Source organism: Anoplolepis gracilipes, unplaced genomic scaffold (assembly GCF_047496725.1).
Source record: "Anoplolepis gracilipes unplaced genomic scaffold, ASM4749672v1 Contig20, whole genome shotgun sequence".
NCBI classification, from domain to species: Eukaryota; Metazoa; Arthropoda; class Insecta; order Hymenoptera; family Formicidae; genus Anoplolepis; species Anoplolepis gracilipes.
Genome location: NW_027328668.1, coordinates 343,465 through 364,285, shown reverse-complemented (window position 1 = coordinate 364,285; position 20,821 = coordinate 343,465). Strand labels below are relative to the sequence as shown.

The 20,821-nt window shown below is 31.4% G+C and overlaps 1 protein-coding gene, 2 long non-coding RNA genes and 1 pseudogene across 3 annotated transcripts in view; 3 read left to right on the top strand and 1 right to left on the bottom strand.

Moving 5' to 3' along the window:
* The window catches only part of LOC140675677 (uncharacterized), a 75,877-nt gene that overhangs the window by 17,796 nt on the left and 37,260 nt on the right, over positions 1-20,821 (bottom strand). The window lies entirely within an intron of this gene.
* On the top strand, positions 7,001-8,104 carry LOC140675690 (uncharacterized). Its single transcript, XR_012048429.1, has 4 exons — positions 7,001-7,320; positions 7,399-7,525; positions 7,763-7,787; positions 7,877-8,104. It is a non-coding gene; the product is annotated as an uncharacterized lncRNA (long non-coding RNA).
* LOC140675687 (uncharacterized) lies at positions 9,051-18,277 on the top strand (annotated as a pseudogene).
* On the top strand, positions 18,337-18,897 carry LOC140675691 (uncharacterized). The gene is made up of 3 exons (XR_012048430.1): positions 18,337-18,510; positions 18,600-18,694; positions 18,840-18,897. It is a non-coding gene; the product is annotated as an uncharacterized lncRNA (long non-coding RNA).

The window sequence follows — 20,821 nt, the reverse complement described above, 5'->3', positions numbered from 1 at the left end:
ATCCAGGAAAGACAATGATTGTGCATGATATTCCATTTATAGTAAAAGAAGCTCTTCCTCTGGCACTAAATCCGACTAATATTATCAATGGGTTTCATAAAACTGATATTTTTCCATTTAACAAAGATGTTTATCAAGAAGTTGATTTTCTTTCTGCTTTTGTTACTGACAGACCAATAATAGAACAAGAAAATGAACAAAACCTTCAAGTCAATATTTTAGATGTTGGCATCGATTGCCCAGAAAATCAAAACACTTCTGATTTAGGCAATTCCTCATCAACACATGAAAAATCCACTTATGACAATCCAGTTGCAGGTCCTAATGGTATTGGCGTTAATTTAAATCTTAACCCACTTGAATTCTCTCCGGAAATAATTAGACCGTATTCAAAAGCAGCTACAAGAACAAAAAAAACTTCACGTAAGATACGAAAAACAGCTATTTTGACAAATATACCGGAGAAACAAGCATTATAGGAAGAACAGAAAGAGAAGAGTAAAAATAAAAGACCTAACAAAGGTAAAGGAAAGAAGCTCATCAAGAAAAAACTTATACATAATCTGGAAGAAGATGAAGATCAAGAATATTTTGCTTGATTTGCTGTGGATCATATAAGCAAAGCCAACGGCGGTGAAGAATGGGTACAATGTATAAGCTTAAAAAAAATGGTCTCATGTAAAGTTCGTTAAAGGAGACATTTCATATTATATCTGTTTGAATTGTAATTCCGATAACGATTCAGATTAATGTTTAACTAATTTCATATTTTTAATTTAACTTTTACCAAATAATATTGTCAAAACAAACATTTTTATAATTAATTTAAATTTTGTTGATTTGATTGTTAGTCTTTTGATGAGAAAAGTTAAAGTTTGTTTTAAGTTTTGAGAATATTTTATGTTCCTATGTATTTATTTTATGTTAAAGTAAATATATATATATATATATATATATATATATTTTTACATATATATAATATATATTTTAACATATATATAATATATATATATATATATATATATATAATATATATTTTAACATATATATAATATATATATATATATATATATAATATATATATATATATATATATATATATATATATATATTATATATATGTTAAAGTGATGAAACTGGTTTATTGTACCAGTTGATAATATAAACAAATGTTTACGAGAATAATAAATAATTAAAATAATAAAAATGTACTGTTGTTATTTTTTACCCCGTATGGTGAGATAATTTTTCAACCAAATCAATCTCAGGTATACGACCTACCAAAAGAGGACAATAATCGACTCAATGATAATCTAACCAATAACGGATTGGAATGTAATGAAGAGAACAAAAAAGACGGAAATAAAGTCGACAAAGATGACAGAGATGACTTGCATAGTGACGCTCCACGAAGAGGTCGTGGTAGACCAAAGATATTGGGAACAGCAGACAAGAGAAGACCTAGGAAGCAATACCACACCGCGAATTGTGTCGAGGAAACTGAAGACTACGCGTATATTGCCGAAATACCATTAGACCAAGCTCTTCATGGTTTCCACGCCGAAGAGTGGTTTCAGACAATGACTTCACAGATGATCTCAATTATTAAAAACGATACTTGGGCCATCACTAACAGGCCAAATGATCAAAAGGTGATCGGTAGTCGTATAGTACTTCGAAACAAGTACAAACACGATGGAACTCTAGAACGAAGAAAAGCTCGTGTAGTGGCAAAAGGATACGCTCAACGTCCTAGAGTCGATTTCAGAGAGACGTTTGTCCCCGTTACACGTCTCAATTCTGTGAGAACTATTGTCGCAATTGCTGCTGAGAATGGAATGAATCTAAAACATTTTGATATCACCACAACTTATCTAAATGGAAAACTTAAAGAAAAAATATTTATTGAAATCCCGAAACACTCAACATTTTGTTGGAGATTACCACATCGGAGAACGTAGATGCTGACATTCGGAGAAGATCCCGGGAAATGCTGAAAGAAATTAAGAAAGGGGATAAAGTGTGTCTCTTAAATAAGATATTGTATGACCTGCGCCAGGCCAGACGATACTGGAACACTAAGATTGATGAAGAACTTCTCAAATTTGGAGCGAAGAAATCAGCTGCGATTCCATGCGTATATGTTAAGGACTCTGGAATAGACCAGCTCTTAATAGTTGTCTATGTTGACGACATTATTGTCGCCTCACAAAAAGTAGAAAAGATTAAAAAATTTGAACGATATTGATCAAATATTTTCGATGTGACGGATCTTGGACCTATTAATTATTGTCTAGGAATGGAATTCTCTCAAAGAAAAAATGAGATTACGATTTGTCAAAATGGATACATCAACGATATACTCGAACGTTTTGGGATGGCCGATTCGAAAAGTATCTCTACACCCTTGGACCCAGGCATGATACTTGAAGTATCCACAGAGGAATCGAACTCTACCGTGAGATCACTCCCTTATCGCGAATTGGTTGGAGCACTCATCTACCTAGCGTATGTTCTCGCCCCGATATCGCATATGCTGTGAGTTTCTTGAGTCAATTTAACTGCTGCTATAACCAATCCATTGGGTCACTGCGAAGCGAGTCTTGCGGTACCTTCAAGGCACGAGAAAGGTCGGTTTGAAATTTCACAAAACTGGATGACCATTGACTGGATTTGTTGATGCTGATTGGGCAAATTGTCCTGAAGATAGAAAATCTTATACAAGCTACTCATTCATACTTGATGGATGTCCTATCTCATGAGAGGCCAGAAAGCAAAAAACAGTGGCTCTCTCTTCGACAGAGGCCGAGTATATGGCGTTATCCGAAGCTACTTATTTTCGGCGCTTTCTCAACGAATTGGGTCTTGAAAAATTTGCACAGGTCAGAATCTTCTGCGATAATAACTGTGCCCGAAAGCTTGCAGAAAATCCGGTATTCCACAATCGGAGTAAGCATATCGACATACGTCATCACTTCGTGCAAGAAATTTTGAGAGATGGAGATCGTATACACCCCTTCTAAGGATATGGTTGCTGACATTTTTACTAAAAGATTACCCAAACCAAAGTACCAAAGTGTATGAAACTATTAGGCATCAGAAAGCTCAACAAGGATTTAACGTATCCATGATTCGGGGGGAGGTATTGAAACATTCTTATCTTTAAACGACTCATGGATATATGACTTGTGGCGCGACTGTCGATTCCCCTAGACGGACTATGTGTATCTGCCTTAACCCCTTTTTTCTTCTTATTCGATTCTCGCTTTGTTTAAGTGCACCTTGCTACTATACCATTGTATTTTACAATCTTAAATTAAAGGCTCTGTAAACTTGTATTCGTCCTTGTGTTCGCCTCCACGAGATCCTACTGTTTAACACATTTATTTAAAGTTATTTTTTAAATTTAATAATATCAGATTTCTTAATTTTAAAGAATAAATTATTTAATATTTGAGTAAAGATTGTCTTAAAAATTTTTTATTATTTATTTTAAAATTGCTCTACGTTGAGTAAAATCTTTCTTTAATTTGATTATGTCGCACCTGGTCGCGAGTTCGCGTATTCTTTAGCTGCGTCACTTCTCAGGGTGCCGTCACATACAGCGTAACTTGCGTAAGCGTAACTTGCGTATTGTAGTAATTTAACAGAAGTTACGCCATTCTGAAAGTCCTCATTCACATGGCGCGTATTTTGTTAAATTCACATAAAGCGTAACTAGTAACTCTATAAAACTACCCAATAACAGATCAGGCCTTCTGTTATACAATAGAACAGAAATATTAAGTAAATTCTTGATTGGTTGTGGATATTTAGACGTATTGCTAAATACGTGTCAAGGAGATTAGATACTTTGTACATAAAAATGTATGTAGCCATATGCATGATGTACAATAAATAAATCAGACTTTTGCTCAAATTTTTTCGTTTCTTCTCTTCTAATAATATACATTTATTTACTCAGTTTTGCTTCTAAATAAGGTAATGGCATTTATTCATTGACATTATGTACATATATATCAATTAATATTTAATAAAATATAAAAAATATATGAATATTTATATTATTTATCTTATTAATATTATTATAATATTATTAAAATTTAATAAGATTACATTTTTAATCTTTATTAGAATGTAAATAAATTTGGAAAACTAAAATTATTTTGGATGTTATTGTTGATCGACCAAACTGGTTAAAATAAGCTTTATTGAGTGTTTAATAGGCTTAACATTCGACGACCTTTGGTTTAGGTCCTTTTAAGTCTTTCACGACATAATTCAAGAAGTTAAAACACTTTCATGCTACATTACACCTCCACGTCAGCACAAAGACTCAAATTATTTTGTCATACTGCCAGCGACGTACCAAATTATGTCCCCAAAAAGATTCTTTTCGGAAACTTTATATAGAATTTTGTTAAAAGAATTTGTACCTTACTCGAATTTGAACCATTTTTTAAATATTGATTAAAATTGATTAATATTGATTGTTGGATAATCTTATTATATTTTATTTAGATATACACTAAACATACGCATCACAAATTTATGTGAAAAATTGGATATGGCGTATTATTAATAGCGTAAATAACTAGGCGGATTTGCGTATGATAGCTGAGACGATTTGATTGGCTGACACGGTTTAGCGTAAGTTACGCCGCATGTGACGGCACTCTCACTTGTTAAATAAAAAAACATCGCGACGCGAGCTTAAGCATGTGTTAGATAAAAGAACATCGCGACGAGTCACACCAGCACGAGCCAGTAAACGATCAGTACGATCGAGTTATCGGGCATTGTGTTAAAGTGAGTGAACATATTTTGACGCTGTATTTTTTCTTAAACGTGGAAATACACGGGTGCTATCTGCGTATACGTGTGCGACGGAAACTGAAAGCGCGAGCAATTGAGACAAATATTACAATAATATACAGGGTGTCTCGTAATAATCGCCCAACCTTTCATGGGCAGATACAGCAGGTCAAACCGAATAGAAAAGTCCTCTACCATTTTGCAATCTTCGTATCAATTACCGAGAATTTAATTAATAAAGATTGACAAATCCAGGCGAGTACAAACGCGCGACGAGAAGGCCCATCCTACTGCTACGCGGTTACTAGGCGCTCATTGAATGATAGGAGGAGCGGTCTACGACTAGCAATGACTGCGTATGAGTAGCGCGCCTAGTAACCGCGTAGCAGTAGGATGGGCCTTCTCGCCGCGCGCTTGTACTCGCGCGGATTTGTCAATCTTTGTTAATTAATTTCTCGGTAATTATTATGAAGATCGCAAAATGATAAAGGACTTTTCTATTCGGTTTGACTTGTTCTATCTGCCCATGAAAGGTTGGGCGATTATTACCGGGCACCCTGTATACTACTAGCAACGGTAAGAGACGAGCCGCAAACCGGGATCTTTTATGAGCAAAGTAAGTAGATTTTTCTCTGTTGCTTTTCTATTGTTGTTTTCTGGATAGGATTAATTACATAAAATTTATATTGTGCACATAAAATACTTAAAATGCGTGTTTATTACTAAAGATCCAGCAGATTCGACACATGTGTATTTTTTATTGTTCGAGTGTCTTCTATCTATAAAAGAGTAAACACGCCGGTCGCCATGGCTGATAATAAAGTTATGAAAATATTACAGGATTTGAACTTGGAAAATCTTATTGATACATTTACAAGTAAGTAATTAGTTTCTTCAATTTATAGACTCGTACTAATAGCAAATTCAGTTGACTACACTAATGCACATTGGTGTACGCAAAGATTATCGTGCACAAAATTTACATTATGATAAGTAATTATATAAATAACTAAAACGTAAAATAAAAAGTAAAATAATACTAAAATATTACTGTTCAATGCAAATAATGATAAAATTAATAATTTATATTATTATAATTATCTTAACATCCTAACTACTTATATTTATACTGTAAATTTGTATATAATAACTTGTTTAATGTGCACCAGTGCGCACTAGAGCACCATCCAAATTCACTATTATATAAACTTCTTTATATAAATATAAAATTTTATTTTTATAGAAGAACAAATTAATGTAAAAGCTTTAAAAAATTTAACTATACCTATGATAAATGAATTGATTCCAATAATAGGCGATAGAGCTATTTTGTTGAATATTGGCAACGTAATTTCAATGCATCAACTAGTTCTCAAAATATTTAAATTAGATTCACAGCCTACATTTAAAAAAAAGTAAAATTAATTTTTTCTTTTAAAATTGAAATTTTTAAATATAATAAAAAACATACATTTTTGTTGTATAATTATATTATATATATTTTTTTCTACCATTTAAATTTCCAGAAATTAGATCATGAAAACATTGATGATTTAATTATTACTACTTCAAATAAAGAAAATGAGTTGGAGAGACAAAGATGTTTGATAGGAAAATTAGAATATATTAAGCAAACTTTTCTACATAAATTCAATAAAAGACATCCTTTCAAATAACAAATTAGGTTTAAGAATAATTAGATATTATGAAGAACAAAATAGCATCACTGAAGCTCAAAGAAATAAAATTTGTGATATAGTTCTTACTTATATTGATGAAAGATTTTCAGAGTAAGTTTATACAATTCATTTTTTTTATTTAACATACTAATTTTACGAACATAATTAATTTCATACTACATACTTTCACAGGATGCCAAATGATATAGTTAAATATATTGCTGAAAAAATTTGTGAGGCTTTTCCGACAGAAGTTACAAAAACTTATTATATTTTTCCAGTGAAAAAAAAGATTCAACAGATAACAAATGTAAAGCATCCAAAGGCAAATTAGTATCAATGTGAAAAAATAAAAGAAATCGTAATAAAAAATTTTTTGGCAAAATTTTGAAAGCAATAGAAGAGATTGCAGATAATAATTCCGATGGCGTACATTATATTTATTTAATTTTATATATAATATTTAATTGTAACTATTGCAAAACTTTTTATTTTTTTATAGAAAAAGTTGATGAGAAGATTTTAGAAAGTGTAAAATGGTTAGAGGCTAATCAAGCTCTTTGGACAGAAGTCTTATTACATTGGTCTGCAACATATAATTTAAGGAAAAAAGATTTATATAATAATCAAGATAAAAATTTGTCTAATATTTTCTCCAAATGGACACATTACAAACATCCACACGGTTATAACCTCATGACTCAAGATTTCACTAAAATGTCTTTTTCAAATGTTACTTTAAGCGAATTAAATTTTAAACGTTTTTTCAATATTATTCTTTAAAATTTAATGCTCAATAAATTAAAAAAAGAAGACTTGAATAATGGTATTTATTTTTTTTATCGTTATACATTATAAAGAAAATATTAACATATACAATAAAGAAATCTATTATATGTTTCAGACAAAAAAATATTAATGATGTTTAAACTTTTACCTCATCTAATACCACCAAAAACAATGAAAAAAGTAGGATTTATAAAAGAGCTTCTCTTTATGCTGCCGAAAAATGTATGATAAAGATTGTGAAAGTATGTATATACGTTTATAAGAAAATTAAATTTTTACAATTTGTTGTGTTTAAATTATATTTATATTGGCTGTGGATTTTCTTCATTTAATTATATACTAATTACATTAACTTCATTTAATTATATATAATACTATAATAATTTTGTAGCAAACCAAATTTTGCACATTTTAATTATATTTATTGTTTTTACAATATATCTATATTGTTATCTTAATTATTTATTGTATTTTTTCAGATTGCTGGAGATGTTACTTTAAGGGGTAACGCCACTCTAGAATTTAAAAAAAATCGATTTTTTTTGCTTAAACGATGCTTTAAGGTCTTAGAAATAAGATACATTTGGTTTCAGAGCTCGGAAAAATCTCTATTATCCTTTTATCGTAATCCGCCTGAGGCTCCTGCCGGCGCGCTCGAAGCGTGCTTCGAGCGCCTTTGGTGACTCAACGCATCGCGCTAATTCAAAGCATTTCAGCGGACTCTACAGTTGAACAACATTACTAGATTTTCCACTGAATAACGCTCCGCTCAATCGCTACATCTCAACAAATTGAGGGAGCGTTGTTAACGCCATGTTAAGTAGCGATTTTTACTTATGATCCCTGATACCTAAAAGCGGAAAATATTACGTAGAAAAATGGCGAATTCTAGTAAGAAAAGAGAACTTTCTGAAAAAATATATGAATACAAAAAAAAGTACTACAGAGTATTCTGAACATTCTTTAAATTGGTCTCCTGTAAATCTCGGAATTATTTTTTCATAATATTTTTTATTGCGATGTTTTATTATTGCACGACGTCTATATATATTATGTCTATCGGGTCTTATTAAATTTTCTATTATATTTTCAAAATGATTTATGCCTATTCCGTCATCGATCACAAATAATGCCACTAATTCCATTTTTCATACAACAATAGCTACTATATGTAAATATTTTGGCGAGCTAACCAGGCTTTATTCGTTTTTTATTGTACTTTGGAAGCGGCCATCTTTGCAATCATGAGCGCATCATTCAGCGGATAACTCATAGCGGAGTTCGATTTATTGGAAACAGATGTCTCAACTGTTGAGTCCGCTAAATGTAGCTATTTATTTTGGTTATACCTGCTTGTATCTTTTGAGGACTAGTTACCTTCGAGACTGAGGGTTTTTGAGTTTTAAAATTTGTCACTAGGTGGCAAAATTAGTGTACAAATTTATAAATGTATTAGTCTCAGTCAAGCCGTTGGCAAGGACACTTTGCATAACGCATTTATCGTAAAATTTCGTTGTTTTACTAATTTGTTTTTTTACAAATTATGAAAAATTAACAAAATGAGTGAAACAAAATTATATAGTAATCATAAGGGATCAAGAGGAGCTTCTGGAAAAGAAGCTTTTCTACGAAAAGACCGAAAATTGGAAGTAGACGACCGTTGAACAGATTTGAAATGGAGTCCTCAGGCGCAGACAGTGTAAGCACATCTGCTAAAAAACTGAAACTTTCTGAAGATCTATATGATATTCATGTGAATGACTCTTTCAGTTACCGTATTTTACATTTTTGTGCTGTGTTCTCTGCAATTTCAGACATTGTTGTGTGCAAAGAGTGTCATGCAAATGTGAAATTTATTGAAAGTGCAAAGCGTGGCTTAGGATTCAAAATAATTATTACTTGTGACAACGGTCATGAAACTTCAATTATCAATAGTCCATTTAAATAATGATAAAACCTATGAAATCAACCGCAGAATTGTTTTTGCTATGCGATTATTAGGCATCGGTCTGAATGGCATAGAAAAATTTTGCGCGTTCATGGATCTCCCGAGACTGATTTTTCATTCTTTCTACGATAAAATTGTTCACACGATTTCCACGGCAATGAAAGTTGTTTGTCAACAAAGTATGTCAAAAGCAGCAGCAGAAGAAAAAAACAATCTATTGTAAATAATAAAACAAATGGCTTAACTGTGTCGGGCGATGGAACATGGCGAAAGCATGGTTTTTCGTCGCTGTATGGATTAGTTACACTTATCGGATGGCGCACCGGAAAATTACTCGATATTCTTATAAAATCCAAATATTGTAAAACTTGCGCGTTTTGAGAAAAAAAAGCTGATACTCCGGAGTACTTGCTGTGGAAAAATTCATACGATAATGAATGCAACGCGAATCATACCGGCTCTGCAGGCAAGATGGAAGTAGACGCGGTGATTGAAATGTTTTAGCGCTCCGAAACTTTATACAATGTAAAATATGCAAACTACATAGGAAACGGAGATTCCAAGACATTCAAAAGAATATTAGAGTCACGGCTGTATGAAGATTTTACAGTGGTGAAAAAAGAATGCATCGATCATGTGCAGAAACGAATGGGCCCACGACTTCGCAATTTAAAAAAAACAACAAAGGCTTAGGAGGGAAAGGAAAATTAATTAACAAACTGATCGATGATCTGTCAATTTACTATGGGCTTGCTATTCGCCGTAATCGTGATTCCGTGAGTAAAATGAGGAATGAGATCTGGGCCACTCTTTACCATAAAATATCGACAGATGCAAATCCGCAGCATGATAAGTGCCCGTCTAGTGCAGATTCATGGTGCTCGTGGCAACAAGCAAGAGCCATTGAAACCTTGGCCGAGTACAAATATAAACCAGCTATTCCAGAAGAAGTTTTTAATGCAATAAAGCCAGTTTACGAGGAGCTAAGTAGCGACGACCTTCTCACTCTCTGTCTCTGTGGCTTTACTCAAAATAATAACGAGTCTTTCAACTCCAAGGTCTGGACGATAGCTCTAAAAACGATATCCAACAATAAAATGATCGTTGATATAGCAGCAGAGATTGCTGTATGTGACTTCAATGACGGGCTGATAAATGTAATACATATTATGCAAATATTAAGCATTACAATTGGGCCCAATTGCTATAATTACTGCATGGAAGCCGACGCGCGCCGTGTCAAGTTTTCCGAGCGAATGCTGACTGAGGCCGCAAAAAAGGCTCGACAGACTTTAAAAGCGACTAGAAAAGTAGCAGAGGAGAAGAATATTAATATAGAAGGCCAAATGTACGCTCCAGGCATAACAGAATGAAGGTATATCAAAATTTTTCATCTGTAAATGTTAACTGAAACTTTAAACACGTTTTTCTCGAAACCGCTTTTCTTAAACTGGGCGGAAACAGAACTCAAATAATTTTTTACTTGACCGATTGACTTGAAATTTTGAGTGTAACTTTATAATAATATTTTCTTTAGAAGTACGTACAGATTTTGCCATAAGTTGAAAAGAACTTTTTTTATAAACATTTTTGTGCGAAATTTTTTACCGAAAAATGAAACTTTTTTTCCAACACGCACCATTCTTACAAAAAACGATATTTTGCAATTTCTGTACGTACTTCTATAACAAATCTTATATATTTTTCAAAAATCTTTGGTTTTTTGTTCCAGCTCAAAGGTTAAGGGAGCTTTGTTTCCGCCCGTAGGGCGACTTTCGCAAGGAGGCACTTTAGATCCATGGCTCTGGCGCCGCCATTTTGTTAAAGAAAAATTAATAAAAATTTTTTTTTATACTTTGATATACAGATAATAAATAGACATGATAAGATATACTCGGCAATGAGAGCCATGCGCGGATGTTGATGCGTAAAGAAACTGCGTAAAGAATCTGCGTAAAGAAACTGCGTAAAGAAATTAAATTCTTTTCATGAAAGAATTTTTAATTAGTGCACAGAGCACAATATATTTAGATTCTCATTTTTTAGACCTCTAAAAAACCCCTCTATACCCCCCTAAAGAGATGTAGACGAGAAAAAATATCGGGGCGAAGTCGCTGAATCGGGAATTGAACCCGAGTCTTTCGCTTGCCGGGCGACTGCTCTTACCACTGAGCTATTCAGCCCCACACCGATACTTCTCTCGTCTATTTGTTTATAAACCTATTGATAGATTCGCCCCGATATTTTTTCTCGTCTACATCTCTTTAGGGGGGTATAGAGGGGTTTTTAGAGGTCTCAAAAATGAGAATCTAAATATATTGTGCTCTGTGCACTAATTAAAAATTCTTTCATGAAAAGAATTTAATTTCTTTACGCAGTTTCTTTACGCAGATTCTTTACGCAGTTTCTTTACGCATCAACATCCGCGCATGGCTCTCATTGCCGAGTATATCTTATCATGTTTGTAAATATTAGAGCCTTATATATTTTCAAATTATAATAAATAGAATTAAACAGATTTTTATTTACTTTTATGATATTTCTAAAAAAAGTCATCAAAAATTAGCTTTTTTTGGGCTCTAGAGTGGCGTTACCCCTTAATAAGACATGAAGCAAAGCAGCAAGCTCAAATGTTAAAAACTTCACTTCAGGCGTATCATTAATGTCGATGGAGAGGATCTATTTGAAATATATGTTTATGTCGATGATATTTTGTATAAAACAAATAGTGCTATAGAAGCTATCGATGTCTGCTTTAAAACATTTCAAGTTTTTCATGTAAAATACTCATCAGCTTGCGAACATTTATGGTTACTAATTCAAAAATATATTTAAATGTTTAATATTATATATTATATATTATATATTGGGTCAGAAAAGTCATGACGTATTTTTTTATGTTTTTAAAGGTTATTTATTTATATAAAGAACAAAGATCAATCAATGATATATTGTCCGTTTTGTTCGATAACCTTTTGCCATCTTTCAGTGAGCTTCATAATTCCTCGTTCATAAAAGGACCTGTCTTTATCGGCGAAAAACTGAACAAGATGCTGATTTACAGTCTCATCTGAATTGAACGTTATATCACGCAAGGAATTTTGAAGAGAACGAAACAAGTGGAAGTCTGACGGCGCAAGGTCAGGCGAGTATGGTGGGTGTGGCAACACATCCCATCCAAGCTCCAATAATTTTTGATGGGTGATCAAACTTGTGTGTGGTCTTGCGTTGTCATGATGGAACACAACTCCTTTACGATTAACGAGCTCTGGATGTTTCTGGATGATGAATTCGTTCAAACTGTCGACAGTATACATCCGAATTGATTGTTTGGTTCTTTAATAGGAGCTCGAAAAACACAACACCTTTAAAATCTCACCACACTGAAAGCATAACTTTCCTTTGATGAGTATCTGCTTTCGATGTCGTTTGAGGCAAATCATCACATCGGAACCAAGACCGTAGCTTTTTACAAGATTGACGCGCGTTCTTCCCTTTACGGAAGTAAAACAATAAAATGGCGAAAATGCACAGTTTGGTCTTCCATCTTTAACTTGTAAAATCTTCGAAACTTAACTAAATCGTTCAATTTTTTTTAGACTAAAGCTAGAACTGTCAGCTATCAAATAATATAGTAATAACATAGATGCGAATGACTCTAGTACTTGCAAAAATGAATTAGCGACACCTGTTACAAAAATGCGTCATGACTTTTCCGACAACTCAATATGATACAGAAATTCCTCATGTACAAAATGTATTGAGCAAAGTTCTTAAGTTCGATGAAAAGAACACATATACTTCTGATGCCTATGAATTATCAGATTAATATTGAATTTCTTGTATATAAAGTTCTTTTACTTTAAATTTTAGTTAATACTTAATTTCTAAGTACTTCAAAAGTAGATTCTTTTACTTTAAATTTTAGTTAATACTTAATTTTTAAGTACTTTAAAAGTAGATTTTTATTTTTTTCTGTCAAAATAAATTGTTTTTTTTTTTTTTTTTTTTTTTGTGAAAAGAAATTTATAACCATGGACCTTGTCATGTAACATATAAAGTTAAAACATAAGTTTATGTTAAATTCTACCGTTACGTATAAATTTGACAATTCTAATGATCAATTTACTAATGTTTATTCTTTACGAAAACACGTTCTTAACAGACATTACATATCAGTAACAAAATTAGCTTCAAGTACAACTTCTAAGCAAATAAATGATACAATTCTTAACACAAACGCTTCTGACTTTTCTGATGCAACTGCAACTTCTAATTCTGATTCGAACAATTTTAATGAAAGTCAAGAAAAGACTTATAAGATGATTGAAACAAATAATTCTGTAAATAATGAAAAATTTGACATTGATGTTTATTAATCAACTGTTTTTAAATCAGCTCTTTCTACTGTAGTGAAAATGTATGCTGACTTAACATTAAGTAGAGAAGCAATATTTAAAATTATTGAAACTGTTAGTAAAATTTACTTAACAACGTGTATAGAAGCTTTACAGCAATGTTGTAAAAATAACAATAATTTGAATATTTTGTTAAACATGAAAAAAATGGTTTTGCATTCCTGAAATCAGAAACAAAGACCTTCAAGTATTTAGAGCAAATAAATTATCTTTTTTGCGTAAAAGTATAGTTGTTCGGACATATTTGAATTTTGGAAAAGTCAGAAAAGTTTCCCAAAACAAAGTTTATTATAGTAAATTAAGCTTCATTCCTATGAAACTTGTTTTAAAACGTTTTCTAGAACTCCCCAATGTATTCGATACTATAGATTTATTTGTTATAAAATGCAGAGTAAGTAAAGACTTACAATCAGTTTTTCAAGGACAATTTTGGAATTTATATTAAACGAAATAAGTGAATATTTTCTTCCTTTAATAATTTATTTTGATGATTTTGAAATCAACAATCCCTTAGGTTCTCGAAAATGTAAAAATAAACTTGAAGCAGTGTACTGTTGTATTCCATGTTTGCCACCAGAATATGCGAGTAAATTAGAAAACATATTTTTAGTTCAGTTACGTAAACAAATTGTTGAGCAATAAAAAAATTTTTATTAATATTATTAATGAAATTTGAGAGCTTGTAAATCATGGAATTGTTATAAATAAAAATAATCAAGAGAAAAAAATTTTTTTCAAATTATGTTATATAGTAGGGGATAACTTACACTCTCCGAAAGGATTTCTGATTACGAGAAAAAATATTCTTGCTGTGTTTAGTCATCGTCATAATCTCATGCAGTATAAAAATAAAACAATTTTAAAATTAAATCAATTATTCCTATTCTTCTCTCTAGAATTAAATAAGATTGCCTTACTATTTTGAGACAAGAGTAACATATACAAATCTAAGTTTATATATTCTTACATATAGAATAACTTGCTTGATGTTAGCGCCAACTATTGTGGCGCTACCGAACGATATCAATATGTTACAGCCTACCGCCTTTGTCGACGTAACGTCTTTGTCTTGTTTTTACATGTTAATGCGTGCTTTCGGTCAAATAATGCGGCTAAAACTACTAATATATATTAAATTATATCGAAAATTGGGAGTGTTTTGTTCGTATGTATTCGTGTTAATATATGTGTGTTTCGTATTGAACTTAATAATGAATACAAAGTACATAACGCTACAAGAAATACTGAAGGATATGGAGATGTAAACGCCTAGAAAAGAAAACGTATATATATCGTTATAAGGCTTCAAAATTGCAATATTTTGACATAAAATACAAGATATCTCGTAAAATATCCATTTCTCGATTATTTTATCCTAATACTTTTATGAACAGAATAATGAAACAAATCAATTGGTGTAAAGAAAACATAGTTATCTTTAAGAAAAAATCTGAATTTGCAACTAGCAGTTACACATTTTTACTTTAACATAATTATTTGTTTTAATTACGCCAATTAATTTGTCTCGTTATTCTGTGCATAAAAGTATTAGGGTAAGATAATCGAAAAATGAATATTTTACAAGATATCTTGTACTTTATGTCAAAATATTGCAACTTTGAAGCCTTATAACTCGAAAAGTGTTTAATGAAAAAACATTTTATCATAGTGTTTTGGAAAACTCTCAAGATAAGCTACAAGAATATGCAAAAATATATAGGGTGTTTTATTTAAGAAATTCAAAATAACCTTCACGTGACCTTCATGTGACTCTTCAAGGTCAAACTAATGGCACCATCTTATGTCCCCCTAGAAACCATACAACTTTTGTCTGAAACATTTTTTCGAATTTTCCATATTTTTCGAGATATTTCACTGGAGGAATTAAAATGTGGGACAGCCTGTATATACATATAATGTAAAAGTCTATGATTAAAACGCTTAATTACTATATATAAGTGACAATTTAATGTAAATTTATTAATTTTACAGGATGTAACGATGCGCCCCCCGTTACCAGTACCCGACCAGATAACCGTCGAAAGTCTGCTGCCCGGCGAACACCGGGCAAAAGTGGAGGCGCCGTGCGCCCTTCTTAATTCTTCCACAACAGTGCGCGTTATTACGACCGGCAAGTCTCGGCGAGCGAGAGACAAGTCCCGCTCGGGGACCGACCCGACCGGTTCCGAAATCACCCGAGCGTGCGACACGGTCTCGAATCTCGTCGAGACAACGAACGCCGCCGACCGGGCTCAAAAACGCCCGAGACAAACATTTAAATCCACCGATCCGATAAACTAATTGTTGTGGAAGAAGGGGCAAATCCACCCAGATAAAAAGCCAGCGATCCGACCGAAAGAGAGCATGCCCGATCCGACTCTCGCAGCGATCACGAGCGCTACCAGAGACCAGAGCTACCAGAGATTGAAAAATTAAAAATTAGTACTAGTAAAAATCAGTTTAACTTAGCAGCGCTAAGTTTTAAATTTTTAATTTTTCAATAACTTCATATTAATGACATGTATACGGCTCTGTTTGCGTGCGATCGTCTCAATAATTGTCTCGTCGATTCTTTTCAGTATGTTATTTTCTTAATTATAAATATTATTTTATTTATATTTATATGGATTTCTCTCTTTCTCTCTCTCTCTCTCTCTCTCTCTCTCTCTCTCTCTTTCTTTTTCTTTCGCTCGTTTTCTCTTTTTTTTTATATATTTATTTATACAATAATTTATTTATTTTCTTAGATAAATTCTCGATAACTTAATAATAAATATTAATAGTCTGCCACTAGCTAAATTATCACAAGCATCCTTATGGCCAATTTTATATTCAAATAACAAGATGTACTGTAATGTACTGTATGTGATATATATCTTGTTGGTGCATACTTTGGATATCAGAAACCTAATAATGCTAATGTTTTTTTTCTTTTTTTTCGCACCTTTAGTTAACGACTTAATCGATTTAATTATTAATGGTTATATTTATAACAAAGACATTATTAAAGTCTTATTATTTGCTTTAATAATGCGATGCACCTGTCAAATCTTTTACATTATCTATAAAAGGTCATACCGGGTTTAATAATTGTTTAATCAAGGGCAAATGTGTAAATAGGTAGAATCTGCTTTCCATATGAAAAGAAAACAATACTTTAAGAATAGATAAATTATTTGCGATTAATGCCTATAAAGATTTTCAAATTAGTGTTTCTATTTTACATAATGTTCTCAATTTTTTACCTATAACTAACACTCCGTTAGATTATATGCATTTGATCTGTTTAGGAGTTATGACAAAATGATACTACTTTGGATGAAAGGTCCAACTTCTGTACGTTTAAATGCATGAGCTATTAATAAAAATCACATTTACTGATTTTACTTAGAAATACTACACCGGTTGATTTTGTTAGAAGACCCAGATCAATAAGAGACGTTAAGCAGTGGAAAGCAGCAGAATTTAGAAATTTTCTATTATAATCAGTCCTGTTGTATTGAGAAATATATTACAAGAAAAAAAATATATATATCATTTTCTCACATTACATGTAGCCGTAATAATTCTTACACGTCGAAATTTATGTCAAGAAGAATTAAAAATTTTGCTGAAGCTTTGCTTCATTATTTTATTGAGTCATTTGAAATATTATACGGTAAACAGTACATATCGCATAATGTGCATAATCTTTTACGTATATGATTTGATGTAAGACTGTATGGTCCACTCGATAATTTTAGTGCTTTCAGTTTCGAAAATTTTAAGACATTTATAAAAAGACGGTTACGGAAAAATGAAAAGTTACAACAGTTGATTAAAAGGTATAATGAAATTGAAAATTGTAATTTCTTATTTGTAGAACATGATAATAATAATAATAATAATAATAATAAGATATATTCATGTACAAATTTACACAAGAATGGTCCAATACTTGATAATGTTGAATCGTAGTATCTCAGAATATCAAATGGAAAATTTACTATTAATTGTAAAAATTCTTCTAATAATTGCTGCTTATTATGAAACGGTAAATATATTCTGATTATAAATGTTACACAAAAAAATAAAGAAATTTGTATTATTGGTACAAAATTGAAATATGTAAAAGATTTATATAAATCACCATGTCATGAAATATAATTTTGTGCGTAACATAATATACATATTTTTATAATAAAACATGTATACATAATTTCTACATGATCTTCGTTCATTTTGCGCAACACAGAAATGGATGACGAAAAATATATCATTGCGGAATTTAATGATGGTCTGTAGCTAATACCTGCTACATGGTACACCGCAGATACGTTTATATGTATTTGGCCTAGTCACTTTACAACAAACAATGCTTCGTATTAATAAAGCTATAACTGCAAGAGAGATATTATGAGAAAAGTCAGATTGGAAGGAGTTACCAGTAAAAATTTTTGGTATTGCAAGTAAGTGAATAATATCAAACATAAATTTGTATGTATTATTAGTTACATGTAATATTGCATATATTATTAATAATTTTTATAACTTCTTTTACACTTTTATTTAAAATTATTCAGATACTAACGAAGAAGGTATACAAAAATTAATTTTGGTAGAAGATACATCAAATAATGATACAGGTCTATCTTCAAATGAATTACAAGAACGAGAAAAAAAGAAGACGTATAAGAACCAAAAAAAATATTTATCTTTCTGAAAAAAGATGTAGATTTCTTTAAAGAAAAATAGTGTTACGCAAGGAAAAATTCTGCCCGCTCTTCCACAGAAACAAAATTTTGTGTCGTATGACAAAGAGCTACAGAGTACATCTAAACATATTGGAAGAAATATATTAGACGAAAACATATTGCTTAATGTAATAAGCAAAAACGATGAGCATTAGCTACAATTTATTAACGTTATATGATATTTGTAAAAAAATACTAATACTTAGTTTCTTTTCAGATATTAATAATAACAACAAAATTGTTACAGATAGTACACCTTTTATAAAAAAAATTCTGCTTTACGTATAGAAAATGAAAATCTATGTTCTCATGGTAAGTTTAAAAAATACTAATACTTTTATATATTTTTTATAAATAAAGAAGTATGCAAAAATATATTTGTTGCATAATGTATAATATAGAAAACACAGGAATTATATTCATATTCTATAAACTAAATAATATTAATTTATTTCAGAATTTAAGGAACTAATCTTAGGAAAGTTAAATAGAATATTATTTAAATTGGACGCGATTGAAAATAAAATCGAATCTACTATGCATTGCAATAAACATATAAAAATTGTGCTTTACAAAATGTATTCAAAATATTCAATTGGTGGTTGAAGCATTATTATAAAGGTTTGATCAATCCATATTTATAATAAACTATTGTCAAAATACATATGCGTTATTATCTTTTTTTCTATCCTCTCCTTGTAGCAAGTATTATATATCTTATCCTTGTATATATCTGTGTGGTGAATAATATATTACAGTACGTGATGCATTTTTCTGTTAGTTTGCATTTTCAGCAGACAATAGACGTGGAATATTTAACATCTTTAAACAAGTAGTCGATCAATGACAGCTGATTACGAACCGATCATGGTTCGTTTTTAATGTTGATCGAGGTTTATTTGATGTTGATCGACGTTCGTTTGATAGTGGTTCAAACATAGTTGAATCGATGTTTCAATCGATGTTGATCAATGTTCGTTACATGTTTGTTTAATGTTTATTTGATTGTGTCGTGATTCAATAATCGTTTTATTATAATTATCTGTATGAATGCTGTGTGGAGACAGTTGTCTTTTTTATTACTGATTTTTATTATTTCTTTCTTCGCCTATTCTTTATAAAACGTATCCTGTGTATAGTTGGATCTAAATTCATTCTGCTAAAGATGCTGAAAAATACTGATGTAGATGAGACGTGATACTCGAGTTAGAAGAAAATGAGAGTTTTTTCTTGTCCATCTCTGTAGTATTATATCGTATTATATTTCAGTACGTGATGCAGTTGCATCTGGTATTATATTTCAATATTAAAATATTTAATGTCTTTTGAACGGTACAAATAGTTGATTTTTGTTTATTGTAATTTATCATGATACATTTTATGTTGGTCGACGTTCTTTTGTTGTATGATAGTGGTTCAAACATGGTTGGATCGATGTTCATTGCGGTTCGATAGATGTTTGTTTAATGTTAATAGACGTTCGTTTAATGTTGATCGACGTTCGTTTGATGTACGATAGTGGTTCAAACATGGTTTAATAGATGTTAATCGACGTTTGTTTAATGTTGATCGACGTTCGTTTGATGTACGATAGTGGTTCAAACATGATTGGATCGATGTTCATCGCGGTTCGATAGATGTTTGTTTGATGTTTATTTGATGTATGATTGTGGTTTGAACATGGTTGGATCGATGTTTCAATTGATGTTGATCAATGTTCGATACATATCTGTTTGATGTTTATTTGATTGTGTTGTGATTCAATAATCGTTTTATATTATCTGTATGAATGCTGTGTGGAGCGACAGTTGTCTTTTTCATTACTGATTGTTTTTTTATTTCTTTCTTCGCCTATTCTTTATAAAACATATGCTGTGTATAGTTGGATCTACATTCATTCTGCTAAAGATGTTGAAAAATGCTGATTTAGATGAAACGTGATACTCGAGTTAGAAGAAGATGAGAGATGTGAGATTAAAATATATATTTGAGAGGAGCGTGTATCATAGGAAAGTTTGCGATCATCCTTGTGACAATCTTGTCGTATCTGGTGAAGAAAACGAGAGCTTACGATCATCTCTGTGACATTCTTGTTATATCTGATAAAGAAAACTTTGTGCTCATGGATGACTTGATGGACATTTCGTCCGATTCGTCCGATTCGTCTGAATCGGATGTAGAATCCTTACACGACAGTGTTTATGACAATGATTTTAGTGATGGTACAGAAAATGTTGAGCGTAAGTTAGATGCTGCAGAACTCCATACATATGATGTGATGAAACGAATGTGCGTTGTATTTTTTATTATAGAACCGCGAGTGGTCGTAAATACTGTACATCGTGTTTCATGAGAATAGTGGACATGTTTCATGATATTGGAGCGGTACGCACACATAAAACTATAGTTTATGAACTAATCCTCAGATTATTTTACAGG